This window comes from Pinus tabuliformis, chromosome 8, assembly GCF_031772625.1.
Source record: "Pinus tabuliformis cultivar Carrire ecotype Pingquan chromosome 8, CPIR1, whole genome shotgun sequence".
NCBI lineage: Eukaryota > Viridiplantae > Streptophyta > Pinopsida > Pinales > Pinaceae > Pinus > Pinus tabuliformis.
The window spans coordinates 3,759,134-3,786,214 of NC_142294.1; positions in this window are offsets into that span (position 1 = coordinate 3,759,134).

A 27,081-nucleotide genomic window follows, 5' to 3' on the forward strand; every position below is an offset into this window, starting at 1 on the left:
CCCTACGGGAATATAGAAATAACTTTTCAAGGAATATGGATAAGCAATCAAAACCTTTGCCCTTGAAGAGGCAACTCCACAACTTCTGAAAGAACGACCAAAAACCTTTCAAGATTGGTAGAGTGGTAAGCCAGTCACTCAGAACACAAAGTCCAAATGTGACTAGACAAAAATACCTAAAGCCAACTATATACAAGGAACAAAGAGCACACACTATAAAGTCCCTAAAGATATCAGCCAATCAAACAACTTCCAAGTATTTCCGCTCCGGGTGATGAGGACCAGACACCAAAATACAAGAAAGTGGAGTCAGGGGCCTTCCGAAGATAGTCTGGGATAATGACGGCCCAGTCCTATCAGCGAAGGTAATAGAGGAAGTTACGCTGACCTCCTAACAACAGCCTGCGCCGGTGCAAGCCCCCAAGCTTCGCAAGGGTGCCCTCCAGTAGTACCGTTGAGAGTGATGCAACGTCAACCTCAGGTGCCACGAGATTCCCCTCCGCAGCCACCTGTGTAGTTCCCTAGGAGTAGCAACTATGGATACCAACTTGTCGTAGAAGCCAGGCGGAACAGTCGTGAGGTAAGTTCGGACAAGTAGGAGAGGGGGTATCTCTCGTCCCTGTCTTCACAAACCCTCGTGCTTAACTCCCAGATCCGGAGCTTTCCTGGTCTTCCTAACGTTATTGGATTTTCTCTCGTTATTCAGACTCCTACGTTTGACATTTATATGGCCTTGGAGAGTTAACTCTCCACTCGCCTAATCCAAGGCCCTAAAATCCTAATCTTGTTGGTGTAACTGACTAAAACAAAAAGTTCTAGTGAATTTTAGTTAGCGCTTGATTTTATTAGGCTGTTCTTTAATTCACAAGGTAACGGAAGTGAAACTAGTGGTTTTTTTTGACGCAAAAGAAATTAATAAAACTTAACTTCATGCGCATGCACTTTTTCGTTTTTCAATGAAGAGCAATTTCTATAGGGTTCAGAGGTACTTGTAATAAAACAAATTTTTCTTTTCTTTTCGTTAATGCACACTTCACACTCACAAAAGCTAACAAAGCTATGTATGCCTAAAAGGGGATGCAAATCTATCCTAATGCAACAAATATATGCTGATGCAACAAAAAATGAAAGTTGCTTGCTTATCAAACTTTATCTTGCCACTTAAGATGCCTAGATGGAATATGAGATGTTTCCATTCACTTCGTCTAAACACTAAAAACAAGTTCTAAGACAAACATAAAGCACTTTCACTTCTCTAAAAGGAAACCAAATGAAAAGCAAGTTCAAGAAAGCAAAACTAAGATTTTCAAAAGATTTTCTTCAAAGCAACAAACAAAAAGTTTTTTCAAAAAATGCTCTCAACAACACTGAAACTTGTGATTGAAGAATAGGCAATTAAAGACTTTTGCGAATCAACACCACTTAATGGATGAAAACCCAACAAAAATAAATGTGTTTAAAATCGCTCTTAACAATCAAAAGCAGCAATGAAAGCCTTGGTAATGAAAACCAAAAAGATCAAAAAGAGAAATTCCAAGAAAGTGTCAAACAACAACTTTCATGAAATAAAGAAGTAGATGGTCACAAAAAATGATTTTGTCAAGCAAACACAAAGTCACCAAAAGCAAGATTAACACAAAGATTGAATTCAATCTTCCTACCCTGATGAAACAGAGCAGCCAAGATTCCTAACAAGAAATCTTGCGTGCTTTAGCCAAAAACGATGACGCTTGCAATCAACGAAACACAAGACCAACACTCCTTATAACCAGAGAGAATTCAGAACGAGATGCTCGCTGTAAAAAAAATAACTGATACTGGAAAATGATTGTTGCAGACTGACTCAAACCACCAGACAAACCTTCAGAGGCCAAAAAGATTTACAAATATTGAAAATTGGAATATATACGCGACTGTACTGTAGTACAGATTGCGTGTATACGCGACTGTACTGTAGTACAGATTGCGTGTATATGCGACTATGTTTGAGGAAACCTGCGTATACGCGAGTTCACTCAAAGAAACAAGCGTATATGCGCCTCTGTATCTAAGAAAAACAGCGTATATGAAAAGCTTCAATAAAAATAAAAAAGACAAACTGAAGAAACTGGCAAAGCTTAAAGTTCAAGAACAGACCAGACAGTAACAGCAAGCAGACTGGGCAGCTGAACCCTGATTGGCTTGAAAAACACCCAAACTAGGAACAACAAGAGTGTTGTCCCCAGTGGAGTCGCCAATTCTGGTAGAGGGAATTACTCCCCTAGGGATTTTTGGGTGAAACCCTAGCAGACTGAAAGCTGTCTATTCAAAGAAACATGCATTCATACAGCCATTATGCTATTGTAAGAAAATTCTATGATAAGGGTACGTACCTTCGGTCCTACGTTTGAGAAGGCCTTTAGGGTCCAAACCCTTCTTGGAGTTCCCTTCTTCTCTTTTGTCCTGCAAAACAAACAATTCAAAGAACACAACAGTACATGGACAAAAACTTATAAAGAAACCATCTTTATGTTACAAAGAAAGGTAGTTAGTTATGAAATCCAAACAACCATTTACACATGAATTCAAAACATGAATATCATTAACATAAAGAAGATTCATTTCGGGAACCAAGACATGTGTTTCTTTTATTATAGACAAATAAAGTACATAAAAAGGAATATGTTCACCTGAGTCACCTTCAGCAGGCTCCAAGCAAAGCTTCCTTCCGGATCCGTTCCAGCCTCAAGCCTCTAACAAAACTCCTTCCAAGACTCTCTCCATGATGTCATAAATGGTGGATGAACATCAACACACAAGGAAACAAAGGTTTCCTGTACAAAATGGGGGAAGTGCAGAAGGCACAAGGGACTTCAGACCTGGTCAAGGGGAAAATCTCAGCATAATAACCTTTCTCTCTATTCTCTCCTCTCTCTTCCCTTAGGCCTTCCCTTTGAGGTCTTTTTATACCATCTCCAAAGTAGTTTTTTAGTTAGGAGTTGGTTGGGAACAGTTGGGCCATGGGCACTAACAGGTGATCAGCAGGTAAAACCCGCGATCTCCACCCGAAAAGAAGGAATTTTATATATTTTTTTAAGTGTTTTAATACATACACGCGGGTTGGATATACACAGACCCGTGTATACACGCGTTTAACTCAGGGCAATGTCGCGTATAAGGGATAAAACACTGTTTTTTAAATTTTAGGACCAGGTCTGGAAGGAGGGGTTTCCCTAGGCCATGAGTACAGCATCACAAACCATAAGAGTGAGATTTGGAGCTATAACACATGTATTGAATTTTGAGTATTTTCTTGACCTTTTTGAAGTTGATGAAGAGGATGTCAGTATTAGGTTTTTTGCTCTTTCTTTGCAAGGCAAAGTCAAGAGTTGGTTCAAAACCCTGCCTGATGTGAGCTTCTTAGATTTCCAGCAGTTCGTCAAAATTTTCCTCGACAAGGGGGGTGGTCAGACAAAACCCTTTCTGGCTTCTAAAAGAATATAACTAGCTGAAAAGACTTCCAGGGGAGACAGTGCAACAGTTTTCTGCCAGGTTTAGCCAAGTCTATTTTTTGATGCCGGTTAATATGAGACCTCCTCCTAGATCCGCTCTCTTGCACTACCTAGATGCCTTTGATCCAGAAATGGAGTTTCAACTGAGGGAAAGGAACCTTCCAACACTTGAAGAGATGTAGAACAGTGCAGTAGATGTAGAGGCTAATTTGCTGATCAAAAGGGAAAAGTTGAAGGAAGAAGAGATGAAGAACATAGATCCAGAGGAATCGACATCTTTAGAGGTAAAGCTCGACATTTTGGTAAGTGCAGTGGAAGAGATGATGAAAAATATCACCACAAGGAATGAGTATGATGTTCAAGACCATGGCTCGCTGATTGAAGAAGAAGAAGTGGCTAATCCAAAATATTTTCTTTCTTATCCCAGTTGTCATAGATCTGATAATGATTGTTTTATAGATCATCTTGGAGAAGAGAGATCTGTTGATATAACATGTATGATTGATGGTGTGTTTTATACTGATGATTTACCTAAGTTTGATCAGTATGATGATGATTATGTTCTCCAAACAGAAGCTAGTCTTGCAGATAAATCAGCAACTGGTTTGTGGAAGGGGGAAGTTCACTTTCAGCAAATGTTGAAGTAAGTGAAGGATATTTGCCTTTTTGTTTTACTTCGTCTTAGTTCATCAGAGACAAATTTCTTACAATCAAGAATCAACCATCGATAAGTTTTGATCTGGACCATCTAGAGGGCAATGAAATCCTTGTTCAAGACTTCTCATATCTAGATTTGCAGCCAGCGAATGCCATTGATTGTCAAGTTGCAGATGAAGACTTGGAAGTTGGAACATGTGATTAAATGATGCAAGATGATTCCGTACAATTCTGTTTTGAATCATTTCAGTTTTTGAAGGGAAATTTGCATAGTATATCTTCAAATGAGCAACCTGTAGAAAATCATGCAATCCCATTGGAACCAATAGAACATGGGTTGCAACAATCTTTTCAAGTCTTTTCAAGTTTTTCACGATCCAATAGCTGATGTTTTGGATGATGTCTGTAGTCATAGTCCTTCTCTGTTAGCTAACTGTGAGCTTGAAACAAGTATTGATACAAATTTGATTCGACAACCAGTTTCTTTGTCATTTTCAGCAGGAGTCTCATCACAAAGCTTAAATGAATGTTTGCCTTTGTGGTATGAGGAGAAGCAAAGTAATCCATTGGATGAGCTAAATCTCGACGCAAATGAATTTCAAGATCCTTATGCAGTATTTTTGGAGTCGGATAGAGAATCCATATTATTCAGCGGATCTATTTACAAGTTTTCATGGGAGTTGTTTTTCAGTAGTTCTTTCTTCTTGCTTGTAGACAAGCCCTTGAGGAGAATTCAAACAACAACCAGAATGTTTACTTCGTTGCATTGGTTGTTTCATTTCACCTGATTAGGTGATGAATGGAATAGTTAGAGTAGGTTTTGTTGAATAAACTCCATTTTGAGCATATTTTCCAGTTTGTCAGTTGTATTTTAGTATCGAGTCAGTTTTTGGTTGCGTAAAAGTTAGTTTGTGTCATCAAGTCGTCAGTTTTCAATCATGTAATTTTAGTCTGAGTTTTTGACTCCATGCCCAATGGATAAGGCTACTAGGTCTACGGTGTTCTTGGCACCTCCAAGGAGCTACCATCCCCAATGGAGCCAATGTTAGTGTCAGTCTTTGAAGCCTTCCACCAGCAATCAACCATGCTCTTACAAAGTGGTCTTAGGGTGTCAATGTCAAATTTTGTCATTTCAGTGAGTCTTCAAGTAAAATTTGGTCACTGGGTATTAGGTCTAGGATTTGTTTTCACTCCTTCCAAAGTCTTCCAAGTAATGGTCCATGTCACCATTCAACTGAGTGTACCATCATTCAAAAGGTTGTCATCATCATTTCAGGTTCCAATGGGTCATTTTACACCTTGTTTGTGCTTCAGTTGTACTTGGGTAAGGCTCATTTCCCTCTCCTAGGGTTTTGAAGGTAATTTTTTTTTGATGGTCAAATCATCAACAAAAATTATATCCTTATGCTCATACACTTTCCCTTATCCTTAAAATACCTTCTTAAGCACTTCCCATCACTGATATCCCTCAAATTCATCATTTTCCCACAAACCCTAGCTTATTGCTACAATTTGACAATTTTCTAGGCTAGGCCTGTGTTTTTCCCTTTGGGACCCCTTCCCCTCACTCAATATTTTAAATTCCACTTTCCCCTGCTTCCTAACATCCCTCTCTATTTCCCAAAATTTTCTCAAGAATTTAGAAGCCCCTTAACCCCTTCATTTCCCTTCATTTCTACAAATCCCCTATTCCACATATCGAGATGCGTTTTATTCAAATGATGTTTCTAAGAAATGGAAGATGAATTTGACAAAAGTGAGAGAGGTTTTTGTCCATCATTGACCCAAGAAGAAAAATGTCTTTCCGTTTTTACACAGGTTTCATTGTTTGGGAGAAATGTCAAAAACATCATTTGCCTTAGGAGGGTTGCTGCACCTCTGGAGTGACCTTGGTAAAATCAATTTGTCTCCTAGATGTAATGACCAAATGACTTGATTCATGGGTCAAATGATACATAGACAAAAATATATTTCCAATGAGATATCATGAGCTCAATTTGGAGTTGAGGAAGACCTTCAAAAGTTGACTGCAACATCACTATGCATTTTGGTAGTCTCATTTTGCACATTTTGACCAGTCTTGGGAGATTGAGCTTTTGATAGGGAAAATGAGCTCCAAATTTAAAAATTCAAGATTTTCAAGGAACAAGAGGCTGAGATACAAGCCTTGTAAGACAACTTAGAGAGGGCTAAGTGGGTAATCAAATATCTAGAGCAAGAAAACAAACAATTGAGCGACAAGCAAGTCCTCGTGGAGCTACAAATGATCAAAGAAGACAGGCAAAAGGTCAAGGAGGCCAATGTTCCATTGACCCCTATTGAACAAGAGATTGAGAATGATAGGAAAACATGGCTAAAGAGGGTTAATATACACCTTGAGGCGTTGATTGAGAAGGCCAACAAAGATAAGAAGTGTTGCACTAAAAATTGTCACCTTGACATTTTGCTATCTGTGTGAGTTCATTACCTCTCATACTTTTCTCCTTTGCAAGTCTGAAGCATGAGTTCCTCAAATCAAGTCTTGAAAATAAGAGAAAAGCCCTCAAAGTCTCTAAAACTCTGGTTCTGCACTTTTTCTTTGTCTTACCTGCGGTCCTGCACCTAATGGTCATGTCTCCTGCGCACCTGACCGCGCTGTCTCTGTGTTAAAAGTTCCGACCCCTGTAAAAGTTAAAAAGGCGCGAGTATACTCTAAAAAACTCACTTTCAGTCATTTCTAGAAGCTTCTGGAAGGAATCTTGAAGTGGCAAGTTCGCTCTTTTCAGGTTGATGCACCCCATACCTTAAGGAGCTAACCGCTTGATGTGAGGAGGTTATCCCTTTGAAGGAGGATTCTATCCCTTCATAGGTGGTCCTGTAACCTCCTCCTTTGCACTATAAAAATAAGGATTGGGCTGGTTACTGGAGAGGTTAGAAGCTTAATATTTTTTGAGGTAAAATGCTGTTGGAACTTAGTCTTCTTTAGTTCAGATTTTATGAGAAGAGATTACATACCTCTAAGATCTCATTTGGAAGAGTGAAAGACTTGTCAAAGTAAAGGAAATTCCTGTTTCAGACCCCAGGAAGAGCTTGTTCAACATCAAGGCTGAAAAGGTTGTAAGGTTCTTCTACTATTCAAAGTTAATACAAATATATTTGTTTTTCTCAATAAGCTGTTAATTGATGGTTTATTTTATGGATTCCTTGATCACCATAATAGACATGATTTATAATATCTACTATGCAGGTGCTATTTAATGTTTGCTTGTTTGTGATTGCAGGTCCTCAAAAGTAACTCTTTCGAACAACTAGGGGATGACTACTATGAACAAGAATTGGATCTAAAGTAGGGTCTTAACACCTTTGTAGTATTTATTTAGAAATTGCATATGTCTAGAGAAAGATAGGTTTGTTTGTCCATTTGTTGCTAGACTATCTTCTGATACTAGGGAGATCGGCCTTGTCTGCAAGATCGATTTATTCGGCCAACAAATTGGCGACTCCTTTGTTTTGACTTGAGAAAATTGTTTTGTTTTCTGGTTTTTGATTGATGTATACTGGCTTGGGTAGTTTTTAAAATCTGGAAGTATTTTTTGTTTTTTTCGAAGTCTTCAGGGGACCGCACTTTCTCTTTATAGACATTGTGGGCATTTCTGCACTTTTCCTTTAGTAAATAGAGCAGAACCACACCTGTTACTTTTGGAGCCTGCAAAACCTGTAATTTTTTTTGAAAAAGCTAAGATATCTTCTTCCAGTTAAGTTTAGGTTTGATTTAGGATTTTTAGTGTCTACCCAGATCTGTATTTTTCCTGTCAAAAATCTCTTGTGAGTGAGTTTCGATAGTATTTTTGTTTTAGATGATTTTCTAGAAGTTTTGCATGCTTGGAGTGGTTTTCACTTTGACTTTGTAGCGACTCAAAGATCAGAAGCTTGAGAAACCTTAGATCACCCTGGTGTCTTTTAATCTTCTTGATGAGTCTGACCTGGTTGTGAGATCTATCCTTTGTGAGAAATAGATTTAGTTTTCTCATTGGAAATATTTGAACAAACTTTGTTATAAGTTTTGAATTTCATTTTTACAAAAGAAAACATATCTGGATGTTTTTTGATTGATTTGTTATTTTGAACAAATGAATCCTTAGTTTACTGAACAACTACGTAAAACATCCTCAAAAATAATTAAAGCTTCTATTCAATTATATTTTTAAAATTTTTAGATCTCAAAATTATTTTTTGTAGTTTTGAGTATTTTTCTAGAACTTGTAGATCTCTTTTGAAGCAAATTGTTTTTTTTGGTAGTTTCGAGTTTTGAAAAGAGAAAGGGACTTATTGTGAGCATTAATTATTTTTATCGTTTTGAGTTCTTATTGAAAAGACAAAAAAAAAATTCTTTCCATTTCCATGTTGAAAGAAAGAATTGATTCTTAAAGAATTACATTCTCGAACTCTTTCTTTTAGCTAGAATTTCATTGAAATAAAAACGAATTGCTTATCATTTTAGGTGCATTTTTTTTAGTGTTTTTGGAGTCGAGTCTTCACACCATCAAAGTTTCATTTCCATACCTATTGACTTAAATAACAACTCATAAAAGCAATTCTTAATTAAAATTGATCTAGTAATCTTTTCTATTTCTAGGGCTCTTATCACCAATATAGCTTAGGCTAGTATTTTGGAGTAGGGAGTAATTAACTCTCCAAGATAGTTAAAACAGACAAGTAGATACATCTTGCGGTAGGAAATAAATCCAATTGTAATTGATACATTCTAGGAAGATTCTCTTAAATGAGTCAATCACGAGATCATGTCCAAACCTTTGAGACAATCAATTCTGTTTCATTGGGAAAGATAGAAGATTTGCGCGTATTATAAAGGGTAAACCTCAGATTAACGATTGTCGAGGAGCCCGGGGTCAGTTGGTGGTAAACCTCGGATTGACCATGTCGAGGAGCATTCAAGGGGATTGAGCTTTGTTACTATGCCCTTACGCGTAGATCGGATCATAGACTAATGCCCCTGTTGTATTTTTTGTTGTTGGTAACCTTAGTGTCCATAAAATTAAGATTATTTCCTAAGGTGATGGTGAAGGAAGGATCTCACTGTACCTGGAGCAGTCGTCGACTAGACTCACTTGGACTCTCTGGGGGGTTCTCTTCACTTGAGATGGTTATGTGAAGAAACTTGTGCCAGTCAGTTTCATTAAGCAGGTTGTCGGGGTAACTGTTCCAACCTTCCTTTCCGTATTAAACTTCTACTAAGTTGGATTTCATCACCAACTAGTGTTTTTAGTACGAGAAGTTACTGTTTGTGTGTGGTTTGAACTCTTATATTTTTTAGGTGCGTGATTCAGTTGTTTGTTTCTTTAGATACTTTAGGTGTTTTTATTGAAATTTTCTTTGTTTGCGTGTGATTAATTAATATTTATTTGTGGCCAAATTACCGAGACAATCTCGTAGACTTTAGGGGAAACCTCCTGAGTATACACCAATACAAGTTGAAGGGCTACAAGCTCTTGTATCACCTAGTGATAGTAGAGTTGGATCACCAGAAGCCGAAGAGTCATCTTTAATTATTCATCCTGATTATCAAATACAAAGAACATAGTATATTCAAGAGCCAATTTCATTTTTTGAAGTTACTGGTAGTATTTCTCCTTCTAATGAATTAGCTGAAGAACCTGAAATTTCTGAGCCTGACACTAAACCTGCTGTTACTCCAACTTCAGGATTTGCTTCTCCAACTTCTAGTGGTCCTAGTTCACCTAGTGTTACTGGGAAATCTAATGCCTATTCAGAGTTGCTAGTGCCACTAAGACAGGTAGCTATCTTAGAAACAAATAGATTAAAGTTATTTGTTTTTCCTTTATGAGAGAGAGATGGGAAAGAAGCAGAGAGTACCAACCTCAGTCTTCCACTTGGCTCCTTGCTTGTTTCCTTTACCCTTTGATAGAATCTCATCACTGCTTCCTTACTTGTCTCGCTTCAAAGAGCACCTGTAGATTCACAACAACATAATACCATCAAAGCATAGAGATCTTTCACTGTAAACAATATAGGATCAGATATGTATTGACCATACAAATGCATATACCAACACAATATTCAGAGATACACAAGAATATGGAGGAAACTCAAATAGCTTTATTAGTAAAAGTAGTAGAAGAGAGGATTACAGCCACTTGGTTTGACCCAGTGCCATCCTCCTAGCTTGAAAGCCCTCTTCACCTCACACAAAGCAAGATCACCCAACAATGTATTCAAAGAGAAACCAGCAACACCTCTTTGCAAATTACCAAATTCCAACCTCTGGATCTCTGGAATGAGGGATCCATTTATAGATATTTGCGGGGGGTAAGTCAGCTTCTAGGATTTTGATTAGTGTCATCTCTCTGATAGTTCTTGATTCCACATGGATATTTTAGATCTCTTACTCATCCCTAGGTGAACTCAGAGAGGCAAGTGTCAAATGAGCAATTTCTAGAAGATTCTCTGGGTTTCCACCTAACAAAATATTTGTACCATTTGTCTGCTCTCGCTCATTGCACCCTATAGAAGGGATTTCCAGTATGCATCGCACTTTTTGCATGTGGCAGGTGAGATCCATCGCACCTTTAGCACTGGGAAGTCTGTATGGTCCTTCTTTGACCAGTTCTGAGTAGTTTTTCATGTAAAACTTGTGGGAGATGATGTAATAAACTGACCTTGCTCCTTTAGGGTATGAAACAACACTTTTAGGGACTTAGAAGTCCTTGGTTTATGGACATATGTTATTGGGGTTGCAGTGTCCAAATATGTCTATAACACCTAGGGTAAGAAATATTATTACTCAAAATCTTCCTTCTGGCTTCATTTCTATTGAAGAACTTGTTATTCCAGAAGAAGATGTAACTCTTCCCGAAAACCAACAGACTTTAAATCTTAGGGAGCATGAATCAATATTCTACAGTCCTTTTAGGAGTGATGCTTGGTATTTATCATTGACAATTTTTTGAGAAAACCCGGGTCTTAGTTTTTCACCACCCCGAATTCCTTTTCATCCTACACCAAGAGGTTATTATCCTTCATCGATCATGTTAAGATAGTCATCTATGTTTTCCCAATCACCGGAAACATTTTCATCCGGTGTCCCTTCTATTCCTTCGGGGTACCAGTCACTCTTTGGTACTTTTTCAGGAGCGACTCCTCGACCGATTGAACAAGTGTTATCATCTGGTAGGAATGGAACTCAAACGTTGAACACAGAACAAGTCCTTATAACATCTGGTAGTACTCCAAATCCTCAACCTCAAGGTAGTAAGTTACCGCCTGGGGGGCAACCCCAAGGTAGTCAGTTACCGCCTGAGGGGCAACTCCAAGGTAGTCAATTTCTGGCTGAGGGGCAACCCCAAGGTAGTCAGTTACCGCGTGGGGGGCAACCTCAAGGTAGTCATTTACCTCCTGGAGGTCTACCTCAAGGTTTTCAACCTTCAGGAGAGTACATACCCCAAGGTCAACCCCAGACTCAGTACATACCTCAAGGTCAACCCCGGTTTCAGTACATACCTCAAGGTCAACCCCAGTTTCAGTATGTGCCTCAGGGTTATCAACCTCAAGGTCAGTACCCAACTCAAGGTTTCCAACCGCCTTCTGGTCAATCATGTTTTCAAGGAGCTAGAAATGTACCGTTTAATTATCAGCCCTACGTTCAACCAGGTTATGGTCCTCCATATGCACAACCTTTTATGGGTCCATACTTCGGAATGAACATGGTGTGGGATCCGTCTCAAACCCAACAGACTTTGAAAAGTAATGTGCAGTTACTTAATCAACCTAGACAACCTTTGGTTTCTGGTTCCACACAACAACTTGTCAAACCTACTGTTCAAATCCCTGCATCTGGTACAATTCAACAGCTTGGGCCTAGCTCACCCGTACTCCATGTCAAACTGCTGCAACTAATGCAACTTCTGTTCAACCTACAACATCTGTTTCTGGAGTATCTGCAACTCTGGTTTCTACTACCTCTACATCAGTGAAAATTCCTCAAGTCTCTATGCCACAGTCAGTACCTACAGTTCAGACTTTGGTACAGATGCCTGCAGGAGAGGCTAGGACAAGTACGATTGCCACAAGTCAACCACGATTCAAATATCAACCGTACCAGGGACAATATCAATTCGGGCCTACTGTACAAAACCTAGTTTATCAGTATCAACCATATCCTAGCTATACTTATCAACAGCCTCAACAACCCCAGTTTGGTCCGGTTAATCCTGGTTTTCCAGGAGGTTATAACATTCATAATGAAAATCTGATTCCAGGTTATCCTGGATATCCTCCTCCTAGAATTGGTCTCATTACTCAAGGTTTTCGCGACCCTAATCGACAGTTACCATTTATTGCAACTTTGGATTTACTTGATTTGTCGTGCCTTATGAATGATCCGATTTACTATCTTCCGTATTGGCCGCCAATGCCTAGTAAGTTGCCTAGTGATATCCCGAAATTTGAGGGTAAGTTAGGAGAGGATCCGTCAAATCACATTATGACTTATCACCTATGGTGTGCATATAATTTGATCATTGATGATTCAATTCGATTGCATGTTTTTCAACAAACTCTTATTGGTCTTGCCGCCAAATGGTACATTGAGTTACCATGAGCCTCTTTTAATAATTTCAATCAGTTAGCACTACTTTCTTAACTCATTTTCAATTGCTTGTCAGATATGACAATGGCACGGAATTGTTAACTTCAATGAAACAATCCACGTCCACATATATTTCTGATCATATTCATGAATGGCGACGTAGAAGGCGTTTAGTGAAAGTTTTCATTCCGGATCAAATTTTAGCGGAATGGTTCATTAAATCATTGAAGATGTAGCTAAGGTAGGAGTTGTTACTAAAGAGAAAGTCATTTCTTAGGTTCAGTACCTTGACCTCGTCTATACGCAGTCAGGTACTTTACATGAAAAAATCCCTGATCTTCCAAAACACGGTCAAATAACTGTAGCTCCTTCAGGGTCTCATGCTATTGATGGTATGATTGGTTCAGTTAGTACTAAAAGTAAGAAGAAATCTTCAAAGAATACTTCTCCTATAATAACTTTACCTGATTCCAAGATAGGAGATTCTTTCACTGAAATTTCTGCTGATTTCCATGTCGTAGAATCATCTACGACTAAAACAAAACCCGATAGTAAAAAGAAGGGGAAGAAGAAAAACAAACAAAATTCAAAAGATAAAACAAATAAAAATGAATCTACTGACGAAAAACAGAAACCTCGCTATCCTTGTTTCATTTATGACAAGGATCATTTTACCAAAGAATGCCCACATCGAGTGGAGGTTTCAAAATTCGTTAAAGGTTCTCAAACGCCTACTGTCTTGAAGGATCATTTTCCTACTCAAGATAGTAAGATGATTGGTTCTTCCTCGAATGCCTCAGAAGAACCCATTATGATGATGTCTCATGTCAGGATTGCGACGCGATCACAAGATTATGGTAGTAAAAATCCTGTTGGTGGTAAAGAAGCAGAATATTCTAATTCAAACACATCAACTACACCTCCTCTTGGTTCCGGTCCACTATAGATCAAGAAACCCAACCCTGACTTAGTAATCAAACCGCCTGCAATCATGCCCAGCACAACGTAAATTACTATTGTCTGCTATAGGAGCTGTTGATATTCAGGATTCGAACCTAATAATCTTCGATTTAGAGAATAGTACACCCCACCTACCTCATCAAATGGCTTTCCAGATTCCAGTTTTAGTAAAAAACAAACCTTTCTTTCAGACTGTGATTGATGAAGGGGCTTCTACGTGTATTATGTCGATCCAGTGTTGGAAATCGCTTGGTTCTCCCACACTCAATCAGTCTCTGACAATTCTAAAGGCTTTTGATGGTCGAGGGTTCCATCCTTTTGGTATTTTACAGGATTTACCTATAGGGGTCGAAGGTAAAACCATAAATCTAGATGTGGAAGTGGTTGATGCCCCTCTAGATTACAACCTTCTCCTCGGTCGCAGTTGGTCTTATGTTATGACTGTTATTGTTTCATCAATTTTTCGACTTATCAAGTTTACTCATAATGGAAATATTGTTACGATAGACCAATTGACTTATTTTTTATCCGACCCAGCCTCTACAGATAGTATCCAGCACATCGGTAAAACGACTATCCCTTACAAGGATGTTGGCATAGGTTTGATTAAAGATTCTGGTTTACTGGGAACTTTTTCCTTCCCTCCTCCTAACGTATCGCCTTCTATTGCAACTATTCATATTATTTCATCAAATACTGTTACTTTTGATGATCCTTGGATCATACCTTCCGATTCTGAGGTGGATTCATTTGATGGCACGATGCCTTTGAGTCCCTTTGAAATTGCATACCAGGTTGTATAGTCATTTTCTGATTCTTGTTCAACCGAACCTCTTCACCCTATAATTGTTGTCGGTCCCTTCGCAAAGTGGGGTATTGACTTTATTACATGTAACCCTCACTCGGCTGGGCGGCATGCGTATATTATCCTAGCGGTAGATTATTTTACTAAGTGGGCCGAGGCGATGCCTACATTTTCGGAAAACGGAAAGACTACTATAACTTTCGTATTCAATCATATAATTGCTAGATTCGGTGTTCCTCAAGTGATTATTACTGATCATGGAAGTCACTTTCGAAATATCATGATGACTGAACTGGTAGATCAACTTGGCCTACGCCACGATAGTTCTACTCTGTATTACCCGCGGGCTAATGGTCTGGTTGAAGCTATCAATAAAGTTTTAGTCACTATGATCAAATGAATCATTGGTATTCATAAGTCGAATTGGCATACCATGCTATTTTCAACACTTTGAGCATATCGGACCTCAGTAAAAACATCGACTGGTTTCACTCCTTTTCAACTGGTCTACGGTTTGGAAGCATTGTTACCTATTGAATGCAAAATTCCGTCATTACAATTAGCCATAGAATTACTCCCAACTACTTCTGAAGAAGAGAAACTTTTTTTGTACTTAGCTCAGCTGGATGAGAATTGACGCATTGCTGCAATAGCAAACGAGACTCGTGCAAAATGAGTGAAAGCTTAGTACGACAGAAATGTTGCACCTCGTAATTTTTTAGGAGACTTAGTTTTACTATATGATCAAGCGAACGATAAGCTAGGGGCTGGAAAATTTGTACCTATGTGGCATGGTCCTTACATTGTTAAGCGAAATCTGGCAAAAGGGGCTTATGAATTGATATATTTTGACGGTGTCTCTTTGGGTAAACCCAGAAATGGAATTTATCTGAAGAGATATTATGCTTAAATTCTGTGTAGAGATTTTTTGTTAGATTAGTTTCTTTACAGCTGGTGTGTTTTAGATTAGAAAAGTGTGCCTAGTTTAGAGAGTGTTCTTATCATTATTCCTGCTTATCTTGATTTTGCTCTTGATATTGCAGATGTCGACATCTCTTCAAACATACATTGGTTTTGTTGATGGTGCTTGTCGTAGTACGCGGAACATTTCTTCCGCAGCTTGAGTTATCTATTCACCCTCTGATAAGTTAGTGTCCATGCATGGGGTAACCCTTGGTCAAACAACGAATAACATTGCAGAGTATAGTGTAGTGATTGAGTTATTATCTAAATCCATCTCATTTGGGATTCAGAGTTTGATTGTTAGGTTGGATTCTGAACTCCTTGTATTACAACTTAACAGAGTTTATGCCATTAGAAATCCAGTGTTATTAAGGTTATTTTTGAGAGTTCATCTCTTGGAACGTGAATTTGATTACATTGAATATCAGCATATTCCAAGACATTTAAATACATTAGTAGGTTCAGTTGCTTCTAGTATGATAAATAGAAATTTGCAATAATCAAAATAGTAAATTTAATAACATTCAATAACATGTTACACGAGATATCCGGTAATAATTATATATCATAGCATAGAAGTGTGTTTCAAAATATACATTGTCTTCGATCATAGGTTGAAAAACACCTTATGATCGGAAATAATGATAATACAAAAAGACAAAAATGTCGTGAGTCTACAAATAAATCATCCTATCCCTAGCGATGATCACGATAAGAAACTATTGCTCGGGCCACCCTACATAGGAACCTGCTAAAAGGTCCTGGGACCCGAATCACATATCTTTGTAACCTAGGTGCAATAACATCTATATCAGTCTCTGGAATATCTAGTGTCAAGTGCTCTAGATGATGCTCCAAGTCGGTTAGGATATCTGCTGGTTGGTCCTGTGGGGCTGGTGTTGCTGTAGCAGGGTGTCTCCTCTCGAAAGGCTGGAGAGTGGCTGGTTGTCATGGACCCATATTTGCATTTAAACTTTTGATTATCAGTTTTGGACGGTTTAAAACTTAAAAAAAAATTAAAGCTTAGAAAGTGTTGAAAATTATTTTACCTGAATCATCCCATTGCTCTCCTGGTGGAAGAATCATGTCTGGGTCACCACGATAATCTATCCCGGCATATGGAAAGTCCTGAATCACAAAAACTTGGTTGTTCAACCAACGGAAATATTCAAGCGGAAATCGAACAACCTCTGTGCCCTCCTCAGGGTGATGGGCCATCAAAGCAACCCAGCGAACCATTCTAGGCTCTTGAGGAAGACCAACATCAACAGGAATATGCTACAGGGCTAACATGGGGATCCTCTCTAGAGCAAAGCTGACTATGATGAATGCATATCCAATGTTTTTTAGTTGTCCATTCTTTGCTCTCGTTAGTTGGCCTTTCACATTTGCCAACACAATCTCGCACCAGTTGAATATGGTGCCTTGAAAACAGTCTACAGCCATCTGCTTCTGGGATTTAGTAGCCACACGCAATGCTGAACTCCCGCATAGTTTGGTAACAGTGAACGTAATAACCTTAAGTTCAGGACGACTGATAGTTTTAATATCAATCTATTTATCTTTTGATTGATCATCACAAAAATCCCATCGGAGACTAGCGATGGACTGGCCACCTTCCCTAGTCCCAAAAAGAGATAATTGTTCACCCCTCTTGGATAAACCAATCAAAAAGTATATGTCCTCCAGCTCGATTTCGAGCTGCTGGCCACCAATCACGAAGCACTGGTCCTGTGTGTTCCATCTGTCTACCATCCATTGCAAGAGGTCTACTTGGGCCATCATGACCTATACACCCCAGAACTTAAGCAATCCACATGCTCTCAATGCCTGCAATGTGGGCATATGATTTAGTGTGGAAAAATCTACATCCTCGTGCTCGCGTTCTTGCCAAATAAGAATTTTGAATGTCCTACAATGCATAAAAAGACATATTAGAACAAGCTAGTTCGAAAAATTTTGGGCAAATTTGGAGAAAATTAAGTTTTAAAATTCATTGCGCAGGGTCCGCACCCACTGCTTACAAACAATGCGTAGGTCTGCATGGCTTGTGAGCAATAGGTGCAGACCCATGAATTTTTCCTTTATATAAAAAAGTCGAGGTCTGCAAGGGCCGCGTGTTGCACCTGCGGACCCCCGCAAGCGACTTTCTAAACCTATTTTTCCTTTAAAAATCAAATTTAAAGCCTAAAAACAAAATGTAAATGGATGAAATGAAAGTTAAGGAGGACGTGGATTACCTGGAGCTGACGGTTTTCGATTCCGATGGACGGATTTTCCAGAATCTTCACAGGAACTTTCTTACCCAAAAGCTCTCACTTCTCACTCTAAACTCAAATGGTAAAAATGAAGTTAGAAAAGCCCTTTTTATAAGTTTTTTTTGAATAAATGAATTTTTAATTTTTTAATTTTTCACTTTAAAAGGGTAAATTTTTAAATCATTTTTATTTATCTTAAACATGTATGTGTAATGTTTTGAGTTTTTGTGCAGAATATTGGATTTTTGGGGGAAATTGATTATTTTTCAACAAAGAGCATACTTTTATCACTTTTTCGGACTCTTTCAAAAATTTACGAAAAAACGAAACATTGGAGTCCTCTTTAAGTTCTTTTCAAACTCTTGAAAATTGAAAAGATTGCCAATCACTTGACTGTTCGAACTCGTTAAAATAAATGAATAATCGTCCCTTCAGTATAAGTTTACCCCTTTTATGGATTGAAATGGACTATTTACGAAAAAGGAATACATTTTTATAGTCAATAGAGTCCTCTTTAAACCCTTTTTAGACTCGTTAAATATGAAAAGATTGTCGAGCGCTTGTCTTTTCCAGCTCGTTAAAGTATTGGAAATGTCATCCCTCCTGTATTATTTTATCCTTTTTTAGGCCCGAGGGGTTATTTTACGAAAAGGTACCCCCATGGAGTTTTCTTAAGCTTTTCTTCTGACTCCCTAAAATTGAAAAACACCGAGTTTTTCCTATACTGGACTCGTTAAAATTTAACAGTAAAGGACCTGTCCAATTTTAAACAGGAATGAACCACTCCTTATTAGGGTTTGAATTTTAAACTAAGTTGGACTCATCTAAAGGATGAGCTTCTAAACAAGAAAATGTTATCCTCCTCAAGCTTGTCAAAAATAAAGAGGTACTTGCCAGAAATGGTGGGGGAAAAGAGAGAAAAATGAACCTGTTTGTTACACTTTTCTTTTTAGAAAACCCGTTAACCACTATTGAACACGACACGTTTTGTTCACCTAGGTTGGGAAAATCCTTTTCCTAACAGTTAATCAAACCACATTGAAAGTCTTCAGCCGGTTTCTGGGTATTAGCTTTGGGTCAATTGTCACCAAGTCATCTACAATGTCGTGATGTGTTCAAGAGAACACTTCAAATAAACCATTCATCTGCGAAATATCTATCATCCATTTTGACCATCTCTAATTCAGTCCTTGCCAATATATTTCTTCAAAACTTGATCTATGATTTCGTGTTGTGGGCTTGCCTACAACGGATCGCTTTCTATCGACTTCAACTCATTATCTAGGAAGTTGATCTAGAAATCATCAGTACCTTGAAAACTGCATGCCCTAATGGTAGTTTTCTTGCCTTCGATGATAGGTTGCATCTTGACCTTCGATTGAATGATTCTATGACATGTTCGACTTCAGTTCATTTATTCACATTTCATGGATTGTACTGGGTACTTTGAGAGCCATTGACATTATTGGTGGTTTCTCTGACACTTGTTAACAATCCCCATCATTGACTGGTAATCAAGTGGTTTATACCATGTTCGACTTTGACACATTCATTCATGTGGATAGAATCGTACTAGTTCAAGAAGCAGAAATCAAGACCCTAGATCTAGTTTCTACCATCCAGGCTGCGAGGAATTTTGTTATTCATTATACAGTGGACTATTCATAAACAGATGGCTACATCCATACTGTGTCTACATATGTCTATACTCTTGATGTATTACAAAATCATTCATGTATCAGAACAATTTAGTCAGTTTTCTAGTTAGTTTTGATCTGAGTATGGGAATGCCTACCTCAGTGATGATATGTGTACATATATATATGTTGCATTGAATGTTTTTACAAGTTTCGACTGGTGTGTTCACAAGATGATCCTTGAAATGATAAAGTACTTCACTCTTCATAAATGACAGACTCTATCTTCATCTAATATAGATTTCACACTTTAGGGGGCAATCTGTTGCACTAAAAATTGTCACCTTGAAATTCTACTATCTGTGTGAGTTCATTACCACTAATACTTTCCTCCTTTGCAAGTCTGAAGCATCAGTTCCTCATATCAAGTCTTGAAAATAAGAGAAAATCCCTCAAATTCTTTAAAACTCTGGTTCCACACTTTCTCTTTGTCTTACCTGCGGTCTCGCACCTAATGGTCATGTCTCCTGCGCACCTGACTGCACTGTCTCTGTGTTAAAAGTGTGGACTCTTGTAAAAGTTAAAAAGGTATGAGTATACTCTGAAAAACTCACTTTCAGTCATTTCTAGAAGCTTCTGGAGGGAATCTTGAGGTGGCAAGTTCACTCTTTTTAGGTTGATGCACCCCATACCTTAAGGAGCTAACCCCCTGATGTGAGGAGCTTATCCCTTTGAAGGAGGATTCTATCCCTTCATAGGTGGACCTATAACCTCCTCCTCTGCACTATAAAAAGAAGCATTGGGCTGGTTACTGGAGAGGTTAAAAGCTTAATATTTTTTGAGGTAAAATGCTGCTGGAACTTAGTCTTCTTTAGTTGAGTTTCTATGAAGAGAGATTACATACCTCTAAGATCTGATTTGGAAGAGTGCAAGACTTGTCAAAGTAAGGGAAATTCCTATTTTGGACCCCAGGAAGAGCTTGTTCAACATCAAGGCTGAAAAGTTTGTAAGGTTCTTCTACTATTCAAAGTTAATACAAATATATTTGTTTTTCTCAATAAGCTATTAATTGATGGTTTATTTTATGGATTCCTTGATCACCATAATAGACATGATTTATAATATTTGCTATGCATGTGCTATTTAATGTTTGCTTGTTTGTGATTGCAGGTCCTCAAAAGTAACTCTTTCGAACAACTAGGGGATGACTACTACGAAAAAGCATTGGATCTAATGTAGGATATTAACACCTTTGTAGTATTTATTTATAAATCGCATATGTCTAGAGAAAGATAGGTTTGTTTGTCCATTTGTTGCTAGAATATATTCTGATACTAGGGATATCGGCCTTGTCCGAAAGATCAATTTATCCCGCCAACAAGAAGATGCTTCGCCACATGGCCTACCACTACATGACTCGCAACAAGATCTGTAACATAAGAATGAGGAAGCTTAAAGCTAGGTTGAGGAAGGCCTTAAGGAGCAAAAAGGAGCAAGATAAATTGAAAATCTTGGCTGAAGCCTCACTAGCTCATCAAAGAAACTAATGACGGTGCCTTGTGCCAAATCTGGGAAATTTTTGACAAATTTTGGTCATTTTAAATTTTTGAAATTTTGAAACACAGAAAATTGCCTTAGGTGTGTAGCGCCATCGGCGCTACGCTTTTCACTAGAGGACTTTTTGAGGAAATGGCTTACATATTTGGATTCAACATGATGAGAACATCAAACCCAAAAAATATCTGCAATTTTGGAGCAAAACTTGGTCACCAAAAGGTCAAAAAACTATCAAAAAATGACCTCTCTGTCTCTTTTTGGACACATAGAAGCAGCCTTGCGATATTTCACTTTTGAGGGGGCAGATGACATCCAAATGCAAACATTCAAGATGTTCCAAAAACTAGATAGGAATACCTTTCCAATGAATTATCTTCGGATCAATGTGGTTAAGGGAAAGGCCTCCAAAAGTGGCTGTGAAGCGACGCTACGCACCTGGCTAGAGGCGCTACGCATAGAGCCACTTTGCCCAAAAATCTAGTTTTCGCCTAGTTTCTCTGCAAATTGACTTTTTCTCTCTTCATGGATGAATTTATGATTGTAATTAATGTTATTCTATGTAAATGTAATTGTGAAATGATATTAGAGGGTATATTCATCATTTTGAGGTGGTTTGGGGGTCAATGAATCAGTTTCCATGCTTTTAGAGGCAAGCTATTCCACAGCGTATATTTTTGTTCCTTTTTTGGAAATGGTTGTAACAGTTCCTTATCTCTTGGATTCGACCCCTGATGGCTAGCATAGGTGATTTGATGTCTATATTATGTATTTTTTCAGTCATTAGCAAAGGTTGGACTCTCTTGGATGCTCTATGCCACATTGTACACATTTATCAACAGTTTGGCAAGGAAATAAACCAGGATTTGCAACTATTTTTATGGGATACCCTTGGTAAAGTGTTTTTGCATAGTTTCTTCTTCTGTCATTAGTTTTTCTCATGTGTTATGTGTGCCAAAATCTAATTCATTCTTATAACTAAATGAAATCAAGATAGATAGGTAGAAAACATTGGTTACAGTGCTCTGCCTTGGGAATCCATTTAGTTTTGATGTTTTCTATTGTTTGAAGAGGACTCATGATCTTTGCATGCCCTCCTCAGCTCCTCACCAGTCTTAGATCTACCATCTCACTCAATTTCAAGTGCTAAAACACCTACCTACCTCGCTCCACAGAACACCCTACATTCCTGACTTGATTTCCTAGACCCAAAGCTACCTGCTCCATTTGAGCCAACAACAAAACAATCAAAATCAACCAAAAAACCCTAGAGCTACTACACCTAGCCTAAAATCCATATCTGATCCAGTCATCTTGACTGAGATTCACAAGGAGAGAGCCCTCTTCCGACTTGGTAGGGCTAGCTACCAGGTTAAGCTTGGTTTGTGGTTATCCTAGGATTGCCCCCATTCAGCCTGAGGTCAATCTAGGCTCTAACACCTTAGATCTATGCTTTCCATGGAAATTACCTTTAGACCTTGCATTGTTTCTCCTTTTTGCATAAGCGGAGAATGTAGAGGGGTTTCTTCTATTAGAAGGCATTTCTTGATCCACCTTTCTTGTTTCTTCTTCAATGCATCTCGACATCAAGTTTTCTACCCCTGGAATTTGATCATTGTTGAGTATAATGGTTCTAAATACATACCACTCAGGTGGGAGTCCTCAAAGGGTGGTGAGAGTAAGTTCCCTCTCAGGAATGACTTCTCCAATCGAGAGTAGATCATTCTTGATCTCAATAATCCTCAAGAAATAGGATTGAATGTCCTCATCCTTTGCCCTTCTTAATATCCTTCAACTTATTCTTGAGAAATAAAATTTGATTAGCATTACTAACCCCATACTCGAACACAATCTCTGCAACCAAACTGCTTCCTTACTTGCATGAGTGGCTGCCATGTATTCTGCCTCTGTAGTTGATAGTGCCACTACAGATTGTTTCTTACTCATCCAACTGACTGCACCTCCAAATAGGTTAAACACATACCCACTTGTAGATCTTCTCTGATCCAGATCTCCAGCCCAGTTTGCATCAACAAAGCCACGAATATCCAACACTCTGTCCAATCCCGGTCTTCCTCGGTAGCACAAACCATAATCACTAGTGCCACGCAAATACCTGAAAACCAGCTTCACTGCTGTCCAGTGCTCCTTCCCTGGTTTTGACATAAACCTGCTCAATACTCCCACTACATGTGCAATGTTTGGTCGAGTACAGACCATTGCATACATCAGGCTACCAAACACACTCGCATACGGAACAAGGCACATGTCCTCTTCCTCTTCTTGTGTCTTGGGACAATGTTCAGCAGATAACCTCACACCAACAGGAATAGTAACCTTCACCAGTTTACTATCCTGCATATTAAACCTCTGCAGTATTGTCTCGACATACTTCCTCTGGTTTAACCAAAGCTTCCTCTTTGCCCGATCTCTTTTAACTTCCATGCCCAAAATATAGTTTGCAACACCAAGATCTTTCATGTAAAATTTGGAGGACAATTGGGTCTTCAAATCATGGATAATTTCTTTGTCATTTCCAATCAGCAACATGTCATCCACATACAAGACCAGATAAATAACACGGTCACCAATTAATTTAAAATACACACAGTGATCTAATTTGCTTCTGGTGAAGCCAAGTCCCCGTATAAATGTATCAAATTTCTGATACCACATTCTTGGTGACTGTTTTAACCCATACAGAGACTTCTTTAACTTGCATACCAGTTCTTTCTTACCCTTCACCACAAAGCCTTCAGGTTGCTTCATGTAGATTTCCTCTTCCAAATCCCCGTGAAGAAATGCTGTCTTCACATCCATCTGTTCTTCCTCAAAATCAAAAGCAGCAGCAACAGATAAAAGTAACCTAATAGAAGTTACCTTGGCAACAGGAGAAAAAATATCACCAAAATCAATTCCCAACACCTGGGAATAACCTTTTTCTACCAACCGAGCTTTGTATTTCTCCACCTTCCCTTCTGCATTTGTCTTCTTTTTGAACACCCATTTGCTGCCAATGGGTTTCCTTCCAGCCGGCAACTCCACCAAATCCCAAGCCTCATTTTTGTGCAAAGATCCCATTTCATCAACCATGGCCTCTTTCCAGAGTTTTCCATCCTCTGAATCCACTGCTTCCTTCACAGCTCTGAGATCATCATCAGTAACAAACAAAGAAAAATTTGAACAGAAAGCAGAAGAACTATACCTTTCTGGTTGCCTTCTTTCTCGAACTGATCTTCTCACAGCCGAAGTTTGTGGCCCTTCATCTTCTGATTCCTCCTTTGTTGCAGAGTCTGATTCTTCCTCCTTTAGCTCAAACTCTATCTTCTCAGGTTTCTTTGGTTGGACTTCATGTTTAATAACATCTTTTACCTCTTTGAACACCACATCTCAGTTGTACACAACCTTCCGTGTGACTGGGTTCCAAAGCTTATAACCCTTTAAACCATCCTTATACCCGATAAAGATGCACTTTTCAGATTTACTATCCAACTTGGTTCGTTTCTCCTTTGGAACATGTACATATGCATCACATCCAAATACCCTCAGATGTGAAAGAGAGGGTTTCTTACCAGTCCATACTTCTTGTGGAGTCTTATCCTCCAACGCTGATGAAGGTGACCTGTTGACCAAGTAACATGCAGTATCCACCGCCTCTGCCCAGAATTCCTATCCTAACCTGGCACTACTGAGCATGCTTCTTGCCCTTTCCATCAACGTCTTGTTCATTCTTTCTGCGACTCCATTTTGCTGAGGTGTATATGGAGTAGTCTTCTGCCATGCTATACCACACTTCTTACAGAATTCTTCAAATTCCTTGCTGCAAAACTCTCCACCATTATCTGTCCTCAACACCTTTATCTTCTTCTCTGTCTGATTTTCCACCAGAGCCTTAAATTCTTTAAACCTGTCAAAGACTTCAGATTTCTTCTTAAGGAAATATATCCACGTATACTTTGAGAAGTCATCTATAAATGATACATAGTACACAGACTTACCTAGTGATGGAACTTTCACAGGTCCAAACACATCACTGTGCACAAGCTCTAATATCTATTTCGCCCTCTTAGCACTAGAGGGGAAACTCACCCGATTCTGCTTCCCATATACACAATTTTCACAGAAATCAAAATCCAGAGAGCTATTACTCATACCTTCTACCATACCTTTACCATGAAGTATTCGAAGGCCCTTCTCTCCAATATGTCCAAGCCTTTGATGCCACAACATGGTCTTCTCTCCAGAGACCACTAGATTTTTAGCTCCACTTTCAGGAACCACAGAACTGTTGCACCCATCAACAACAGTGCTACCTTGCAGCTTGTACAGAGTTCCAGTCCGAACTCCCCGCATCAATACCAGTGCTCCCCGAACCATCTTGCAGGTATCCTTCTCGAACACTGTTTTTTACACCTGCATCATCCACTAGCTTACAGAAATCAGATTTATGGCCAATGCAGGAATATGTAGAACACCCGGAAGTGTTCTAACCCTTCCACCTTGCAACTTCAACTTTACTTTTCCGCGACCAATGATTCTAACCTTCCTATCATCTCCTAAGAAGACATCACCACCATCATATTTCTCATACTCGTAGAACCACTCTCTATGGGGAGTGAAGTGAAAGGATGTGCCTGAGTCAATCAACCATGCCTCATGATCTACATGTGTACTTGAAGAAGCCAAGTACACATCCCCACCTTCATCTGAGGTGGTTTTCGCCTCTGTAGAAGGAGCATCATCAGATCCCTTTCCTTTATCAGGAGCTTTAGATTTAAAATCCCTTTTGAAGTGCCCTTCCTTTCTGCATTTCCAGCACACCACCTTTATAGGTTTTCCTGGAGATTTAGATCTCCCTCTAGATTTAGATCTCCTACTCGATGACTTATTTTTGTTTCTATTATGGGACCGTCCTCGTACAGACAAGGCATCACCATTCTGGCTCTCCATATTTTTCCGTCTCATCTCCTCCGTCAGCAAGGCTGAGACTTTTTCATCAAATTGCAAAGCAGTTGCATTGCTACCTATTGCAATAACCAGACTATCCCACGAATCTGGTAGAGAACACAACAAACTGATGCACTTATCTTCATTTGAAATTTTAACATCAATAGACGCTAACTAACTTACCACAGTATTAAATGTGTTCAGATGCTCTGTCACCGAGTCTCCATCTTTCATCCTCAGGTTATACAACTTTTTCTGTAGGAACAGTTTATTCACCAGAGACTTAGATTGGTACAAAGTTCCTAACTTGTCCCACAAAGCCTTCACCGTAGCTTCCCCTGATACATTGAGCAATACTGAATCTGATACACACAATCGTATTGTGCTCTTTGCCTTCCGATCCAACTTCTTCCATTCTTCATCGGTCACTCTCGTTGGTTTAGTACCTGGATCTACTGCGATCCACTGATCTTTATCCACCAACAGATCCTCCATCTTGAGTTTCCACAACTCAAAACTCTGACCATTGAACTTCTCGATCTCTATCTTTCCGCTGCTCGCCATCTTCTTTCACCACCAGAATCGATCTCGTAGATCTCCCACTAAACAGGGCCTACCACAGGCTCGAGCGAAACCCCTCAGCAACAAAGGTGTCCCCTTGAAGCCAAAACAGCTCTGATACCAAATGTAAGTTTTAACCCCGTACAGAAATTACTTGCATACGAATTCTAAATCACAGAAAAATAAACAATGCGAGAGCATAACACATAAAACACATATACACAGAGATTTTCCCCTGGATCCCAAAACTGGGACTACCAGCTTGATTTTTCATTATATTCCTTTCAATGTTACAATACATATTTATACATGCCGAAGCATCCAATACCATGGACCAAAAAACCATAGGTAGGTTCGCCTAGCCTAATATAGGGTCCAAAATTATTTTTCTCGGGGCGCTGCCCCGGACCCCGTAGAGGGGGGCTACCCGCCCCCTCTCTAACTCCCTGGTTCACTACGTGGGTTAGTCGTGGAAAGAATATAACAGAACCCAACATTACTAACCTTGAACATGTCGAACAACTTGTCATAGATCTCCTTGGAGGTCTTAAATTCGTAGATGTAGACCATCAGATATTTGTTAATGGAATCCCTGATAATATTCTTTTCTTCGACTTCAACCCTATTGTACTTGGTATTTGTA